Source organism: Narcine bancroftii, chromosome 1, assembly GCF_036971445.1.
Source record: "Narcine bancroftii isolate sNarBan1 chromosome 1, sNarBan1.hap1, whole genome shotgun sequence".
In the NCBI taxonomy this organism is placed as follows: domain Eukaryota; kingdom Metazoa; phylum Chordata; class Chondrichthyes; order Torpediniformes; family Narcinidae; genus Narcine; species Narcine bancroftii.
This window is the reverse complement of record NC_091469.1, coordinates 38,457,352-38,476,058: the sequence shown is the minus strand read 5'-3', so window position 1 is coordinate 38,476,058 and position 18,707 is coordinate 38,457,352. Positions and strand designations below refer to the sequence as shown.

General features: G+C 39.8%; 1 protein-coding gene across 2 annotated transcripts in view; it reads left to right on the top strand.

The window, feature by feature from the left end:
- The window catches only part of LOC138757214 (ADAMTS-like protein 1), a 464,147-nt gene that overhangs the window by 222,397 nt on the left and 223,043 nt on the right, over positions 1 to 18,707 (top strand). The window lies entirely within an intron of this gene.

Here is an 18,707-nt window from a genome sequence, read left to right as displayed (position 1 = left end):
ACCAGTCCACAGGTTGGGTGCCCTGGACAGCGTTCAGAGAGGTGGGCGGACCATCCAGGAATTGATTGTTTCTGACCATAAGGGGAGGATGGGGCTCACCAAACTGCATGAGTACACTCATTAGCTAGCATTGGAAGTCCAGCTTCAGTATGACTAGCACTCAGAGGTGGAGCACCATGAGCAGTTTGAAGTTTTTATATTTCATGCCCCTCACGGTTAGGGTCACAGTGCAGCACCTGCAATTTAGGATTTGGACACTAGAGCTACCTTACACTTTGCAGGGAACTCTGCAAGAGATTAGCGATAAACTGTGCACAGGTGTATAAAAATTTCAGCTCTCCTTATGTTGAACAGTCAGCCCGTGGTGCAACTGTTTATCTCTATGTCCATCATTGATCACGTCAATTGTTGTGGCCTGTTCTGGTCCGCACGATGGAGGCCAGAGTTAGCTCGTTGTCGGAGTCACTGCTGCTGTAGTGTTGAGACGGCTGCCGTCAAGATGGTCACCCTGGAGATCCTGAAGATGGCTGCCCCCATGGATCACGTGCGGTGGAGTCCAGAAGAGACATTGGATGTGATGTCATCCCGTGTTATCTTCCTCCTGTTCCCACCATTCGGTTTGTGGCCATCAGAATGACGATGGAAGTGGTTGATCCAAGATGGCGATGCGAGTCTGCACATGGCGCTGTGGGAGGAATTTTTAGAATGACATTCCTTGGTGGAGTGCCCTTCCTCCTATAGTTTGAGCAGACCATGCTATGGGCTGGACAGTACTTCCTTGGGTGCTTGGTCTGGCAGTAGTTGCACCTCGTGCTCAGCAGCAGCATCGGCAGTCAGGGTCCCTGAGTCCCTAGATGGCGATGTGATATTACAGGATACTATCACCAATGTATATATTTGTATATAGTAGTAGTGATTGGCTGAGAGCCGTAGCCACGCCTACTGGCAGGTCATAAAGGGTTGCTCCTAACCAGACCCAGGTCTGTCTGGACTGGTCGACCTTGATGTACTACACTCCAATCTTTTGTTAATAAAAGCCTTGGTTTAAGTCAACAAGTCTTTGAGTCATTCGACATACTACAGGCCATGTGGCTCGCAGAGTAAGCCTTGGCATTCTTCTGGGCTGCCACATGCAATCGAGTCATCTGCACGACTTTCTGTAGGGTCCAATTGCCCTTCTCCGGGAGCCGCCTGCGGATGTGGTTCAGATGGAAATTGGCAACCATGGATGAACTCTTCTTCATGATAGACCACCGCAGTTACATCTACGCACCCATAGGCCTTCACAAAGTCTTCAACGGACTCACTGGGGGCTTGGCACCGGGTGACCAGCAGGTAATGTGCATACATAGAGTCCATGGGAGCACCATATTGCTGCTGCAGTAGGGCTATCATATCCTCATACTTTTCACAGTCCCATATTATTTGGTAAACTTGGTGGCTCACAATGAAAAGAGCAAATCGTGCTTGTGTGAGGAGATCTCGTTGCATCTTATGAAGGCCTTTAAGCTGTGTAACCACATATCAAACCTTACAGAGGCCTCTGGATCTTTGGGGTCAGTCTCCAGCTTCTCCACTAGAGATCACCTTGTTCATGGCAAGTAATCAGGTTATTAAAATGTAGTGCGATCAATAACCACAAGCAGACTCGAAGTGAGTGATTAAAGGCTTTAATAACCTGAAACATCAGGCACATCTTACATGCTGCTGGCCCGGAACCAAGGCTGGTATGGAGGGAGGAGACTAGGGCTATCAGCCTTTATTGGGAACTTTACAGGGAGGAGTTGCAGGGTCGGAAGTAAGCCAGCCTGTACAGTGTAGTGAGGTCACCTCCTGCATTACCATGTTCCACCATTGGCAGACCAGGCTCCAGTAACCACATAATCTGCATTCCTCTCTTCTTTTAATCCTATAAGATTTAAAGGTACAGCACTGAAATGTCCACTTGCCTGGAGAAAGATCACTTTGTAGTTTTCTGGAATTTTTAGTAGTTCTTGCAGGTCATTTTCTGCAGTGTTGATAATTTTGATGAAATCTGCTGATCTACGGCTCATTTCCAAAACACTAATTCCAAGCCCTCTGTAATCGAACAGCTGTTTCAGTGCTTCTGAATCCTGGTAAATAACCACAACTTCTTTCAAAGGGTACTTAACAGGAGGGTCATTTTATCTCGGATCACTCTTCTGAGCTCAATAGCTGACTGCATTTTGGCGACTACTGCCTCAATACATTTATCAATGGACTCCCTTACTTGTGGGAGCATGAGGTAGTGAATGCTTTGTGTCTCCTTATTTTCTCCAGAGGATGGATCAACCAAGTGCCTTACATTCTTGTACATGTGTTCAGTGATAAATGGTGTAACGGGTGCCATTAGCTGGCACATGTTGAATAAAACAGCAAATAAAGTTTCCAAAGCTCTTTCAAAATTCTCAACAGCATTTTCACCCTTTAACCTTCTATGCTTTATTCACACATATCAGTTTGTGAACATATCCACAAATTTGACTAGTCTGGGGACCACAGTGTAGAGTCTGTATGCTTCCATTTCTGCTTTAAAAAATTAGATTAGGGATTGCATAAATGAAAGCATCCATTTATCCATGATGTTATCACTGTACTTTTATTGAAAAAAAGTTGAATACCATCTTCCTTCTGCAATCTCTGAATATTCGAAATATGGAATCTGTATACATTGTACCAAGGTAGGAAGACATCCTAGAGAATAACTCACTCCTTCTTTAAACTGTCAATGTTCTGCTCTTACAACAGGGGAATTAATAAGGTACAACCTCAATGCATCTGCACCATGGGTGTTAACGATGTCAATTGAATCTGGGTAATTCTTCTTAAATTTGCTCAATTTCTGACCATGGTTATTATGCAGAAACAGGTAACCAACAGTTCTGTAACCATCCTCAGACACATCAACAAAATGAGCAGATGTCACTGTTCCAAAGTTTGTGGGTTTGAAGTATCTGTCAATCTTAAAGTCTTCCATCCTGAATCCAACACATCCATTCCTGTACTTCTTTTTGTTTCTCAAATTGTTTGAACAGCCCAGAAAACCGAATGTTTCAATTAATTTAATCTCCTTTAAGACTTGATGTTTTTCTTTTGTTATTTTCTTTAGCTCTGCCTTGGCCTCTTCATCCCTTTTGACATCAGCCACCATCATTTGAATTTAGCATATTCATCAACAATTTTTTTTCATCTCTGCATTCTGTACCAGGATTTCCTCATGCTTCTGTTTCAACTCCAAACTTGTACCTTCCTGGACAGCAAGCTCTTGTTTTACAGCTCGCATTGCAGCATCCATGTCTTTATGGCTGTATTTTAAAACTTCAACAATAGCATCTTCAGCAGGAAGAGTAGATGCAAAACCAGCTATTAGATTATAGAGAATGGATTGTACATCAGGGATGAAGAAAGCCACATCCACCCTTTCATGATAAGGAAAAACAGATGCAGCTTCAAGATCCATATGCTTCTAGTTGTTTCCACTTCCAGATCAGACTCTGTGTCCAAGGGATTAACCAACTCCTTCATAGGACTTTCCTTTAAAGGTGATCCAATGCAATAATGGGCATCGGCTAGCTGATCAGATTTTGAGACTAAATCCAAGAAATGCTTGTCTTCTGTTGAAGGTTTTTGGTCATCACTGAGGCAGTCAGGAAAGTCAGTCCAGAACTGCTGTTCCGACAGCTCATCAAGTTTCACAACTTGAAGAGTATGAATAAATTCTTAACCAAGTCCAGATGAGTTTTAAATGGTTTATTAATTAACACAAAAGCACTTATAACATCTGTGGTAACGTTCTTGAACTTGGTAACATGTAACAATCAGTCTCCTTGGTAACGGTCAACTGATAATATTGGAGCTTCACTCACCCACCGGCTATACCACCTGATCAGTCAACGCGAGATAACTAACTACCAACCATCCGAAACCCTTGTGCATGCACCAACCTCCCAGCGAACAGCGTGTGCGCACAGGAAGAAACAGAACTTGCGCAGCCTCTGGACCCGGGGACACTATTGATGCTCATAGCCAAACAATGAGCCCTTAGCTCTTACAATGTAAGATGTATATAGGTTCAGTGCCCACCTCACTGACAAAAGGCAAAGGAGGTAAAACCCAACCCCAACCAACCAATTTTCCCCTGCAGCCGCTGCAACCGTGTCTGCCTGTCCCGCATCGGACTTGTCAGCCACAAACGAGCCTGCAGCTGACGTGGACTTTTACCCCCTCCATAAATCTTCGTCCGCGAAGCCAAGCCAAAGAAAGATATGTATAGTTTGTCTGTATGTGCGTTGGCACTATTTTTGCTCCTGGACCAGAGTGTGCTATTTCGTCGGGTTGTACTGTTGCAATCGGATAATAAACAAACTTGAACTTTCGCACAGTATTTTTGCAAGTGTAAATGGCACAGTTGAAAGGCTTCTTGGTGCATATAATACACCAAGCTGGATTACACGAGGACCTCTCTTCTCAATTCTTTAACTGACACAAAGTTTATCCACGACCAGCTTGGCTTTGATATGCTTTGCTACATTTGGGGGAAAAAAAATCCACATTTCAATATTTTGATCAGGATGTGCAGTTTTTGGATATCCCTGCATTCTGCAGGGCTTTGAAAATCTGCAGGTGAAACTGCAGTGATTGACATGTTCCAGATTTTCAATACCAGAAGAATCTAGTTAAATCATGTTATCAGCAAGATTCAAAGTAGTTTCATTTGTTTTTGTGTGTTTAACAGTATTTGCTGTAACCTTTCAGCAACTGATTACTTTCCCAATTCTTCCTTTACTTCACCCATTTTGTTTCCTGCACAAAATCACTCCCAGTTTGAAATCACTTATTTCAGCCCACAACTTAATTCCATACAAAATAGCTCTTTATTTTTATTCTGATTCAAATACACATCTGAGGCAGTTCATTTACCAGTTGCATGTCCTTTCTGCAAATGTATTACTATATTCCCATTATCTGTCAATTTCTTCCTCTAATTTGACCTCGATTTGGTGATTTTTAATACCTTTGGAAATTTCACGATATCCTTGCAAGAACTGAACAACTGTAGAGAACGATGTCCCCATCATGAACCCTACTTTTTTCCAGCCAGCTTGTTCTGCAGCATTACCGAACACTGCATGTTCTGGGCTTAGTTATGAGTTGAGTATGCATTATCTTTATCAAAGCCAAGTTGAATATCATCTACTCTGGCGCCCACTGATGCACCATCAATCACTCAGGAAACTATTTTGGAGAAACCAATAAGTTTTAATTCATTTGAGAGCCTAACATATCCCTACTGTTCAGTTGTTCTGCACTGAGTTGCATGGGGTTGTGAGACAATAACCTTTATACAGGAGCCTGTGGGGAGGGGCCAAAGGTACAACTGGCCAATAGATATGCTCGACCAGATAATTATACATTACAGTAGTTTACCACATCCATATCTAGTCATTCTGTTATTTAAGGAATTCAATATGGTGGATCAAGCATTCAAGTGTCTTGAATTCATGCTGGCTATTCTTTAAGTTTTGTATTTATATATTCCAGTTGCATCTTTGAGTAAAGATTCCATTACCTTTCCTAGTGCTAACCAACTGATTCCCTGAACTAGGCTCCATGGGGAATGATTGGGAGAGTCTTGGGAAAAAGTGGGAAGGGAGCTGGAGGTGTGAATCCTTTGTCAGTGGACAATCCAGGGCAAAAAGTGCAATTTGGGGAAAAGCATTTTTATGCCCAATAATTCTGAGAGTCAGATGTGGTAAACAAGTAATGTGATCGGGGCATGAGAGTCAGGAAGGAATGATGTAAGTTGATAAGAAGGACTTTGGTTGCTCTCCTTACTGCCAAAAAGAACAATAAGTGATTTGGTAGAGGTCATTAAAACAATAAGAGTAAACGGTGAATAATGAGGACCTCAAACTCACCTGGTCCATTTCCGATAACACTCCCCTTCCCGGATCTCTCTGTCTCCAACTCAGGAGACCAGCTTTCCACTGACATATTCTATAAGCACTCCAACTCCCAAAACTACCTGGACTACATTTCCTCACACCCTGCCCCCACAAGGATTCCATCCCCTTCTCTCAATTTCTCTATTTCTGCCATATTTGTTCCTAAGATGAGGTCTTCTAGTCCAGAGCTTTTAACACAAACATGGCTTCCCCTCCACCATTATTGACTCAGTCCTCAACTCATCGCCTCCATTTCCTGTTCATCTGTCCTGGGCCCCTCTGTCCCCAGATGCAACCAACATAGAATCCCCTTCAATCTCACCCACAACCCCACCAACTTCCACATCAAACTCATCATCCGCTGGAATTTCCTGCACTTATTCAGGATCCCATCACCAGATACATCTTTCCCACTCCTCCTTTCTTAGCCTTCCGCAGGGTCCACTCCCTCCATGATTCCCTCATGCACTCATCCCTCCCCACCCACTGCATCTCTGGCACCTTCCTCTGTGCCTGCAAGAGGTGAACCACTTGCGCCCACACCTCCTTCCTCATCACAGTCCAGGGCCCAAACAGGCCTTCCATGTTAAGCAACACTTCTCTTGGACATCCAGGGGACTTATTTACTGCATCCAGTGCACCCTTTATGGCATTAACTACATTGGAGAGACTGGTTGCAGACTGGGAGATCGCTTCGCTCAGCACCTCCTCTCTGTCCGCAACCACAGCGATCTCCCAGTGGCCAACCATTTCAATTCCAGGTCACACTTCTGCGCTGACATGTCTGTCCATGGCCTTATGTACTATTCCCATCCAGACCACTCACAAATTATTTTCCAGCTGGTCACTCTCCAGCCAGATGGCATGAACATTGACTTCACTGCTTTCCATTAAACCTGCTTGCCTTTTCTTCCCTCTCCCCATTTCCTGCCTGTCCATTTCTTTCACCTATATAGCCCTGCCTTTCCACCCTCCCCCCCCCCCCGCCTCAGTGCTGCAGTGCCCTCCCTCCCTTCTCCACCTATCATCTCTTGCCATGCCACCCCCTTCCCCCTCCCACTCTTATTATGACACTCTCCATCATTTTCTCATACTTTGATGAAGGGCTCAAGTGTGAAACGTAAGTTATATATAGTTATATATCTCTGCCTTTGCTACATAAAGGACACTGCTTGACCTCCTGAGTTTCTCCAGCGTTGTGTGTTTTTACTTGTATGCACTCATGGCATTTAAGGATCTGCACTAAGGTGTTAACGTTGTGAAACTCCCAGTGTTTCTTTAGTTAGTACAGGTAGTACTCATCAGCTTTACAATACTGCCTCATCGGTCATCTCCCAAAACTACAGATACCATGCAGGAGAAAGCTGGAAGTTTAAATGCTAAAAAAAGGATGGCATTATTGGCAATATTTCAAAGGAAGTTGAGTATAACATGTATCCTCTGCTTTTATATTTACTCTCAAGTCTTGGATTGGTTTGTGTAGTCTTTGTACAGACTGAGCTACTTAGCTTGAAGCTTTTGCTTCATGTATTTAATCTATGGTACAGAGACAAAAAAAAGTATCTGCAATGTCTAGGGAGGACAATATAGAATAGTTGGCAGGAGAAATATATTTCTTAAGGAGGTAGAATGGCTAACTAGAACCAATGTATCTTAATCTGAAACTCTTAAATTTGACAGCAAGTTGAGGGGTATCTGGTTGAATGAGCATGAGATCTGAAAAATAGTTGAAATATAACCTAATGCAACAGTCAGACAGGTATTAAAGTTTTGTCTGTAAAGGTACTGCTCCAAATACAGCCAGATCTACAATTTTTAAAAAAACCTTCAACTCAGCACAGCCTTATTTAGCACATCAAAAGATTAGCAGTGTATATGACACTTATCACAGATGTGTGGAATGTTTCAAGAATTATTTCATTCTATGATTTCATGGCTTTACATAATATGAATTACCCTGAAATGGAGTAACTGTTGACATGTGGGCAGACATAGCGGCAAATTTGCAATGATCACGAACCCTGTAATTAGTAGTGAGTTGAAAGATGACTCTCAGTCTGTATTTGGTGATGTTCAAGAATGAAAATTGATTGTGCAACCACAGAAATTTCCTGGCCTCCATCAAATGATGTTATGGGATTTTGTAAGGCTTCACAGACAGCTGAATACTTGATTTAATGTCACGGGTAACATGCTGCATATTTGAGTGCTGCATGCGGTAGAAGTCATTATGCTGATGAAGGGAATGAATATTTAGTATGATTAATGAGGTGCCAGTCAAGTCAGCTGTTTTGTCCTCTATTGTGTCAAGTTTCCTGGGAGTTATTGGAACTGCCCTCATCCAGGCATGTGAGACTATTCCATCAAACTTCTGACTTGTGTCTTGTGAACAGTGAAATGCTTTAGGAGTGTCAGCAGATGAATCACTTGCTACAGTGTATAAATACTAAGATATTAGGCAGTGAGAAGGCACTAGAAGTCATTGTGAATGCTGAACGACCAAGAGAACTGCTCTCACTAATCATCTGAGACTCTCATTTTTTTAAATATTTTCTTTAAAATGTTTCCATACATGTGGTGATTTAATGTAGTACAGATTTCAAATGAAACAAAAGTTACAAACATGATGGTTTTCACCCCCTTGCCAAAGCTCCCAACCTCTTCCTCAGAAAAATTATATATAATTCTATATAAAAAGAAAAGAAGAAAGAAAGAAAAAGTTTTTGGATTGCATAAAGAGGCGTAATTCGGTTCCCACATATATAAATTCTTCTGCTTTCTTCTCTCCTATTTTCTTTAATTCTATATTAACCCATGCTAGTTTTTTACTTTAAAAAAAAGAAGCAATGAATCTGCTTGGTAATAATTTCTAGAATTAGGGAGCTGTTGACATCCATATTTTCATGTTAACTTTTCTATAGAAACTCTTGACATTTTACCTTACCAAAGAAATTTCCTTACATGTTTATTTAATTCTTGAAAAATGTTTTGAGGTATTAAAATAGGTAATGTTTGGAAAAGATATTGTATTCTTGGAAATATATTAATCTCTATATTCATCTAAATAAACTTATAGGTAAGTTTATCCATTATTTTTCAAATCTCCCTCAATCTTTTTAAGTAATGACAAATAATACAATTTATATAAATTCTTCAAATTCCTCTCTATATGTATACCTAAATATTCAATACCCTCTTTTAGCCACTTAAACTGAGTGTCCCTTGTACATTGAGTATAATCACCTTTGGTTAATGGCATAATTTCACTTTTAACCCAGTTTATTTTATAAACCAAATCTTTTCCATATTTTTACAACTGAACATATAATCTTCATAAAGATGTCTTATGATCAGTTAAATATAGTAGAATGTCATCTGCAATTAAATTAATTTTATGTTTTTCTTGACCTACCCTGAATCCCTTAATTTGTTAATCAAATTGAATTACTTGCGCAAGTGTTTCTATAGCTAAAATAAATAAAGCTGGAGGTAAATAAATAAAGCTGGATCCAATTTTAAAAAATTAAATCCAAACCCAAATTTCTCCAAGAAATCCCATTGTAATCTATCAAATACCTTTTCTGCATCTAAGGGCACTGTAATACTCAACTTGCCTCTTTTTTTTTGCACTATATACATTATACTAATTAATCTAACTCATGCAGTTTGGTATGTAGAGCTTTGCCACCAGCCTTCCAGACCTCTGGGGGGGGGGGGGGGGGGGTTCCATCCATACCTGCTGCTTTGGCACTTTTCAGTTGTTCAATTGCCTTATATGTCTCTTCCCGGGTAAGGACCTCATCCAGCTCTAGACTCAAGGGTTGTTGAGGGAACTGGACCAGGGCGGATTCTTGGACTGAGCGGTTGGCACTGAAAAGGGATTGGAAGTGTTCTGACCATCAATTGAGGATGGAGATCTTGTCACTGAGGAGGACTTCGCCGTCTGAGCTATGCAGAGGGCTTTGGACTTGGGGCGAGGGGCCGTACACCGCCTTTAGTGTCTCATAAAAACACCTGAAGTCGCCAATGTTGGCGCTAAGCTGGGTTCGTTTGGTGAGGCTAGTCCACCACTCATTTTGGATCTCCCGGATTTTGCGCTGAAGATGGCTGCATGAGAGATGGAAGGCTCGTTTTTTTCTCTGGCTAGGAAGGCTTTGCAAGGTGAGCCTGGTGGGCAGATCACTTCTTCGCCAGCAGCTCCTGGATTTCCTGGTTGTTTTTGTTAAACCAGTCCTTGTTTTTCTTGGAGGAGAAGCTCAGTACCCATTCAGTGGATTGCAGTATGGCCATTTTCAACTGATCCCAGAGGGTTTCAGGAGATGTGTCCATGAGGCAGTTTGCATCCTCAAGCTTTGCTTGGAGGTTTGCCTGGAATTTTCCTCTCACTACGTCTGACTGGAAGTTTCCAACATTGAACCTCTTTCTGGGGGCTCCACTGTTCTTGAACTTTGGCTTGAAGTGAAGGTTGAGCTTGCAGCAAACAAGACGGTGGTTAGTGTGGCATTCCGCGCTGGGCCTGACCCTGGTGTGGAGCACATCTCGTTTGTCTCTTCCTCCCACCAGAACGTAGTCCAGGAGGTGCAAAGCTCTGCATACCAAACTGCATGAGTTTTTCATGCTCTGCTGGGACCAAGGAAAGCTGCCTCAGGACCTTCGTGATGCCATCATCATCACCCTGTACAAAAACAAAGGCGAGAAATCAGACTGCCCCAACTACAGGTGAATCACGCTGCTCTCCATTGCAGGCAAAACCTTCGCTAGGATTCTCCTTAATAGACTAATACCTAGTGTCGCCGAAAATGTCCTCCCATAATCACAGTGTGGCTTTCGCACAAACAGAGGAGCTACTGACATGGTCTTTCCCCTCAGACAGCTCCAATAAAAGTGCAGAGAACAAAGCAAAGGATTCAACATCACCTTTGTTGACCTCACCAAAGCCTTCGACACCGTGAGCAGGAAAGGGCTTTTGCAAATACTAGAGCGCCTCAGATATCCCCCAAGTTCCTCAACATGGTTATCCAACTGCACGAAAACCAACAAGGTCGGGTCAGATACGGAAATAAGTTCTCTAAACCCTTCTCCATTGACAACGGTGTGAAGCAAGGCTGCGTCCTCGCACCAACGCTCTTTACTATCTTCTTCAGCATGATGCTGAAACAAGCCATGAAAGACCTCAACAATGAAGACACTGTTTACATCCAGTACCGCATGGATAGCAGTCTCTTCAATCTGAGGCACCTGCAAGCTCACACCAAGACACAAGAGCAACTTGTCCGTGAACTACTCTTTGCAGACGATGCCGCTTTAGTTGCCCATTCAGAGCCAGCTCTCCAGCGCATGACGTCCTGTTTTGCGGAAACTGCCAAAATGTTTGGCCTGGAAGTCAGCCTGAAGAAAACTGAGGTCCTCCATCAGCCAGCTCCCCACCATGACTACCAGCCCCCCCACATCTCCATCGGGCACACAGAACTCAAAACAGTCAACCAGTTTACCTACCTCGGCTGCACCATTTCATCTGATGCAAGGATCGACAAAGAGATAGACAACAGACTTGCCAAGGCAAATAGCACCTTTGGAAGACTACACAAAAGAGTCTGGAAAACAATCACCTGAAGAAACACACAAAGATCAGCGTATACAGAGCCGTTGTCATACCCACGCTCCTGTTCGGCTCCGAATCATGGGTCCTCTACCGGCATCACCTACAGCTCCTAGAATGCTTCCATCAGTGCTGTCTCCGCTCCATCGTCAACATTCATTGGAATGACTTCATCACTAACATCGAAGTACTCGAGCTGGCAGAGTCCACAAGCATCGAATCCATGCTGCTGAAGACCCAACTGCGCTGGGTGGGTCACGTCTCCAGAATGGAGGACCATCGCCTTCCCAAGATCGTGTTATATGGCGAGCTCTCCACTGGCCACCGAGACAGAGGTACATCAAAGAAGAGGTACAAGGTCTGCTTAAAGAAATCTCTTGCTGCCTGCCACATTGACCATCGCCAGTGGGCTGATATCGCCTCCAACCGTGCATCTTGGCGCCTCACAGTTCAGCGGGCAGCAACCTCCTTTGAAGAAGACGTCAGAGCCCACCTCACTGACAAAAGACAAAGGAGGAAAAACCCAACACCCAACCCCCAACCCACCAATTTTCCCTTGCAACCACTGCAACCGTGCCTGCCTGTCCCGCATTGGACTTGTCAGTCACCAACGAGCCTGCAGCAGACGTGGACATACCCCTCCATAAATCTTCGTCTGCGATGCCAAGCCAAAGAATTAATCTAACTACATTTTCTGATGATTATCTCTTTTTAACAAAACCTTTCAGGTCCATATTTTTTAAGGTAACAGTTTATTCATTCTATTTGTCAAAATATTTCCAACAATTTTATAATCCACATTTCACAATGAAATAGGTCTATAAGATAAAGGTTTTAAAGAGTCTCTATCGTTTTTTAGGAATCGCTGTAATTATTGCCATCAAAAATGATTCTGGAAAAGTATGAGTTTCTGAAGTCAGATCTAATACATATAAATATAGGAATTAATAAATTCTTAAATTCTTTATAAAATTTAGATACAAATCTATCTTCTTCTGGAAATTTATTACTCTGTAATAAGATATGGCTTCTCTTACCTTTACCTTAGTAAATGGGGCATTATGTTCAGTCTGTTCTTCCAAACTTAATCTAGGCAATATTATCTGTGATAAATAATTATTTATTTTATTTTCATCCCTTAGACTCCAAACTGTATAATTTTGAATAAAAGTTTTTGAAAGATTAATTTATTTCTTGAGGCTTTTACGTAACTGCATTAGCATCTTTTTAATTCCATTAATTATTCCTGAAGCCTGCTCCACCTTCAATTGCCAAGCTAATACTTTATGTGACCTCTCACCTAGTTCATAATATCTTTGTTTCATTCTTGTACTTGCTTTCTCACTTCTAAGTTTATAATGTATTATACTGTTTTTTTTATTAATCAACAGTTTATGTTCATCTTCAGAGGTACAATTTTTAAGATCCTTTTCCAAAACTATAATTTCTCTTTCTAATTGGTTTCCCTATTTCATGTATTCCTTTTTAATTTTAGAAGAAAAACATAATTTGACCTCCTAAATATGCCTTTAAGATGTCCCATATAATAAATGTATCATTTACTGAATTCAAATTTATATCACAAAATATCCAAATTTGTGATCAAATAAACTCACAAAAAGCTTTACTTTTCAACAACAAAGAATTTAACCATCTGTATATTGACCTCACCTTATCAGGCATTTCCATCATTATTAACACAGGTGAATGATCTGATAAAATCCTTGGTTTATAATCCACTTCAAGGGTCCTAGCCTGCATTTGAGCTGAAATCAAAAATAAATCAATTCTAGAGTAGGAGTCAAATCTACTCAAATAAAATGAATAATTTTCTCTCTAGGATGAAACCTTCTCCATAAATCTATTACATTGAAATCTCTCATCAAAACCAATTTAGCTTTAACTGCTTTTGTCTTGTCATTGCTCAGGTAGACCTATCTAAAAATGGATCTAAACAAAAATGAAAATCCCTTCCTATTAAAATGTTTTCATGTGCCTCTCCAAGTTGAGAAATGTAACTTGGATAAATTTCTTATCATCAACATTTGGAGCATACAAATTCAAAAAAAGTCCACATTTCTGAAAATATTTGGCAAATGTACCCTTATACTGCTTGGTCTCTAACAACTTTTTGAACTTTGATTGGAAGGTTCTTTTTTTTAATCAAAATTACCACACCTCTTGCCCTCGTGGTAAACGAAGATGACATTACATATTCCACCCAATCACTTTTAATTTGAATTTTTTTTTCAGTCAAATGTCTTTCTTGAAGAAAAGCTACATCAGATCCCAATTTAATGTATGTTAATACTTTCTTTCTTTTCATCCTTATGTTCAACCCATTAAAATTAAAATTTACAAACTTCATCACTTTACTCATCGAGACAAAATGCAATCAATCCCCTTCCATTGCCTCCTTTTGCAAATCTCCTCTAATTCCAACTTCATGTGTCAGTACGTACCCCCTCCAGCAATCCAAAAAGAGAAATAAATACAAATAAAGATACAAGAAAACTATAATTACATAGTTATGATAAGAAAACCCTCCTGATAAGTGTTGTCTAAAAAACAATGCAAACTCCCTCCATTTTATAGGTTGTGATCAAGGTCACAGATGCACACATAATCCTGCAGCAATTAGCACAACCACCACCACCCCCCCCCCCCCACACTCTTCCCAACTCCCTTGCTACATATATATATATATATATATACATACACACACACTCATACATACACTTAATTGGAATTAATCAATTAATTAGTTAACCACAATTAATGTAGCTTTCCAGAAATCAAAAGAAACAAGAGAAAAAGAAAAAAGAATATTTGTTCATTTTTTTCCATTTCACTTTTAAAATTGGAGTAAACAGAAGTAGTCATTGCATTAAAGTCATAGCACCTTCTAGAGACTCCACTTCAGGAAGACTCCGAGCAAGTTCTTCCACTTCAGCAGAGTTAACAAAGAACCTGTTCTGTACTCCTGGAACAAAAATCTTCAAAGTTGCAGGGCAATGAAGAACAAATTTGTATTCTTTATCAAAAAGAATTTTCATTTACTGTATTTGTAACACTTTCATAACATAATTTTGACTAAACCTCCTCCTGAATTTGTATTTTTATATCTTTCTCCCATTTTTTTGATTTTTATAAATCTTTTTTCTTCGTAGTTTCTTATAATTTTATATACATATTAGTAATAAATTTCCTAACAACAAATGTATCTGTTATTATATCTTCAAATTGACTTTGCTCAGGGAGTCTCAAAAATGCTCCCAATCTCTTTTTCAAATACATTTTTAATTGATAATATGCAATAAATACAGTAAATGTTAGATATCAAATGGCTCAATATAATTTTCTTCATCAATTGTATTATACTCCACATAAGTTAAATGGACTTAATCCTAATTATTCAAATAAGTGTTTTCAATGTGTGAAAGAAATAAGGACTATTTTGCATTCAGTGTAGTCTTTGTGAAAAAGTGGAAAGGTTTTGGAATGAACTGAGTTTATTATTAGGGCAAATTATGCAGTTAGGAACATAGGAACATAGGAAGTAGGAACAGGACTGGGCCAAAAATGGCCCATCGAGCCTGCTCCGCCATTCAATAAGATCATGGCTGATCTAATTTATGACCTAACTCCACCTACCTGCCTTCTCCCCATATCCCCTAATTCCTCTATCATGTAAAAATTTATCTAACTGAATTTTAAATATGTTTAATGAGGCAGCCTCAACCACTTCCCTGGTTAGAGAATTCTAAACATTCACTACTCTCTGGAAAAAAACTATTTTTCCTCATCTCTATCCTAAATCTACTCCCCCGAATCTTGAGACTGTGTCCTCTCGTTTTAGTTTCCCCGGCCAGCTCAAAAAACCTTCCTACATCTATCCTATCCATACCCTTCATAATCCTATATGTTTCTATAAGATTTCCGCTCATTCTTCTGAACTCGAGCGAATACAATCCTAGACGATTTAATCTTTCATCATAAGTCAACCCCTTCATCCCAGGGATCAACCTAGTAAACCTCCTCTGGACCGTCTCCAAAGCCAGTATATCCTTCCTCAAATATGGAGACCAGAAATGGACACAGTACTCCAGGTGCGGTCTCACCAGTACCTTATATAGTTGCAACATTACCTCCCTACTCCTGAATTTAATTCCTCTAGCGATGAAGGCCAACATTCCATTTGCCTTCTTAATAACCTGCTGCACCTGCAACCTAACTTTTTGCGATTCATGCACAAGCATTCCCAAGTCCCTCTGCACAACAGCATGCTGTAGTTTTTCACCCTTTAAATTATATTCAGCTCTTTTATTTTTCTTGCCAAAGTAGATAACCTCACACTTACTAACATTGTACTCCATCTGCCCCCAGACCTTTGCCCAGTCATCCAGCTTAACTATATCCCTCTGCAGACTCTCCACATCCTCATCACAATTTGCTCTTCCACTCAATTTGGTGTCATCTGCAAACTTGGCTACACCACATTTTGTCCCCTCCTCCAAGTCATCAATGTAATTGATGAACAGTTGTGGGCCTAACACTGACCCCTGCGGCACCCCACTTACCACTCTCTGCCAACCTGAAAAACTCCCATTTATCCCGACTCTCTGCCTCCTCTCAGACAACCAATTTTCAATCCAGGCCAATATACTTCCCCAGACTCCACTTTCCTGTTACTTACTGAGAAGTCTCTTGTGCGGCACCTTATCAAATGCTTTCTGGAAATCCAAATATACAACATCAACCTGTTCCCCTCTATCCACCGCACCCATTATATCCTCAAAGAATCCTAACAAGTTTGTCAAATAAGATCTTCCCTTTCTAAAACCATACTGCGTCTGCCTGATTGAACCCTTACATTCCAAAAGTTTCACTATTTCATCTTTAATGACGGCTTCAAGCATTTTTCCAACCACAGACGTCAAGCTAATTGGTCGATAATTAGTGCCTACATCCCTTCTTGACATTTGCTGTCTTCCAGTCTGCTGGGACCTGCCCAGAATCAAAGGAATTTTGGTATATGACCACCAATGCATCAACTATAACTTCTGCCATTTCCTTCAGAACCCTTGGATGGATATCATCAGGTCCAGGTGATTTGTCTGGTTTTAGTCCCATTAATTTCTCCATCACTACTTCCTTTGTAACAACTATTTTATCAAGGCCCTCCCCAACATTCGCATCCTTAAGATAAAAATACCAAAGGATCCAAGAATATTTTTGCTTGGAGATATTTATGAAAAGGATATAAAATTGAAATTATAAATACCAAGAATTCTTTTTAAGTATTGCAATAGCAACTTCAAAGAAATGTACAGTGATATCATGGAAAGGTGTTAGAGAAGTGTTATTAAGTAGGTGGTATAGTGAGATTCATAATTGTATATCTTTGGAAAATATTACGTATAGTTTAAGGAATCAAGTTGAAACATTTTATAGTATTTGGAAACCATATGGATTTTATGGATAATTTTCCATCCACCTCTTCGGTCTTATCTACCCCTCTTAATTAGTAATTTTTACTAACAATTAATGATTGCCTATGCTAATATTATTGTATATTAAATGGTAGGTGTTTCTTTTCTTCTGTGAGGGGGAATGGGAAGTAAAATATAAAAGTATTATTTTTGTATCATTGGCTTTGGATATTTGATTAATGTTTTATTCATTTTTTCCTGTAATGATACAAACAATTAAATTTTAAAAAATGTATATGTTCATAGCTGAATTAAATTCTTTTCTTCAACAAATTTTCACTCAAATGGGGGTAAACCAAAATTCTATCTTCTTCCCATAGAAAAGGGCCTAGTTGTTCCCTTGCTCCTTTCACAGCAAGGCTTAAAATGTTCTTCCTATCTTGATATCGTAGAAATTTTATTAATATAGCATGCAGCCTTTGATTAGGAAGAGGTTTTGTTCTCAGAGTCCAATTTCAATTATAGTTTCAAAATTCTGCTCTCCCAAAACTTTAGGGATCCATTCTTGAAAGAAACAAATAAAATCTGAAACTTCCTTTCTTAATATTATTTTTTCAGCTAAAATTCTCCAGTACATCCACTTTATCTAAAATATTTTAATTTACTGTAATTAAACCAGTGATATATTTTCGACAGTAGACACCCTGTCTTCAATATGCCCTGTACTCTTGTAATCTTCTCATCCATTTTCTCCAACAACTTCTTTTATATTTCATTTAAATTTTTTAAAACCATAATTACATTGATTATAATAAATTCCTATACAAAAAAATATATAGATAATAACAAAAAAAACCCCAACCTCCCTCTCCCTCCTCACAAATACCCACCCTCTTATCCCTATATCTACCTATTAAAGAGAAAGGAGATAATCAATTATACAAATATTCAACTATTTAGGTTTAGGAATACAAAGATAGCATTACTGAAATTAAATCTTGTATCCCTCTTAAAAAGATAACATATAATTTGAGGGATAAATACCATTTTTTTTGTAGAAGTATAGAGGCCATATTTAAAAATTCTTGGCTTGAAGATTTGATCTCTCAATCCACTCCAACAACATCTAGCACTTTGTTAGTTTCTTCTTTCATTTCAGCCTTCAAACTCTTCAATCCTTCTTTCATTTCCCCTTTCATTACTTTATGCTGATGCATTATCATTGCGGATAACTCTTCTAGTTTAAGATGTGGATTAATTTTTTTTAATCTATTTGTGAGAAGTGCCTTCACATTCACAAAATATGCTCGAGACAAAAGTTGAGAACAAAGAACATTTATTTACATTTACAACATTGCAAGGTTGGGTACTCTCCCCCTACCTCGGGAAAGTACACCGAGGGCGGGAAGCTTCTTTGTTTTTATACATTTTTCAATTCACCACCCCTTACATTTTTCTTACATTTATCCTTCTTGGATTGGTTTGGCACTTTTCCCTATTCGCCTGACTCTTGACTGACTCCGACTTTCTCCTATCCCGTACTCACACCTCCTTTCCCCACCCCCTATTAAACAAGCTCTTTGTGTGTGTACGTGCATATTTCTTAAATTCCTTTGTTATCTTGTTTACTCTGTTCTGCTGTTTTTCATGCGCCATTTTACACAAAAAACATTTTAGCTTTTTTCTTGCTTTTTCTTTCTACCTTCTATA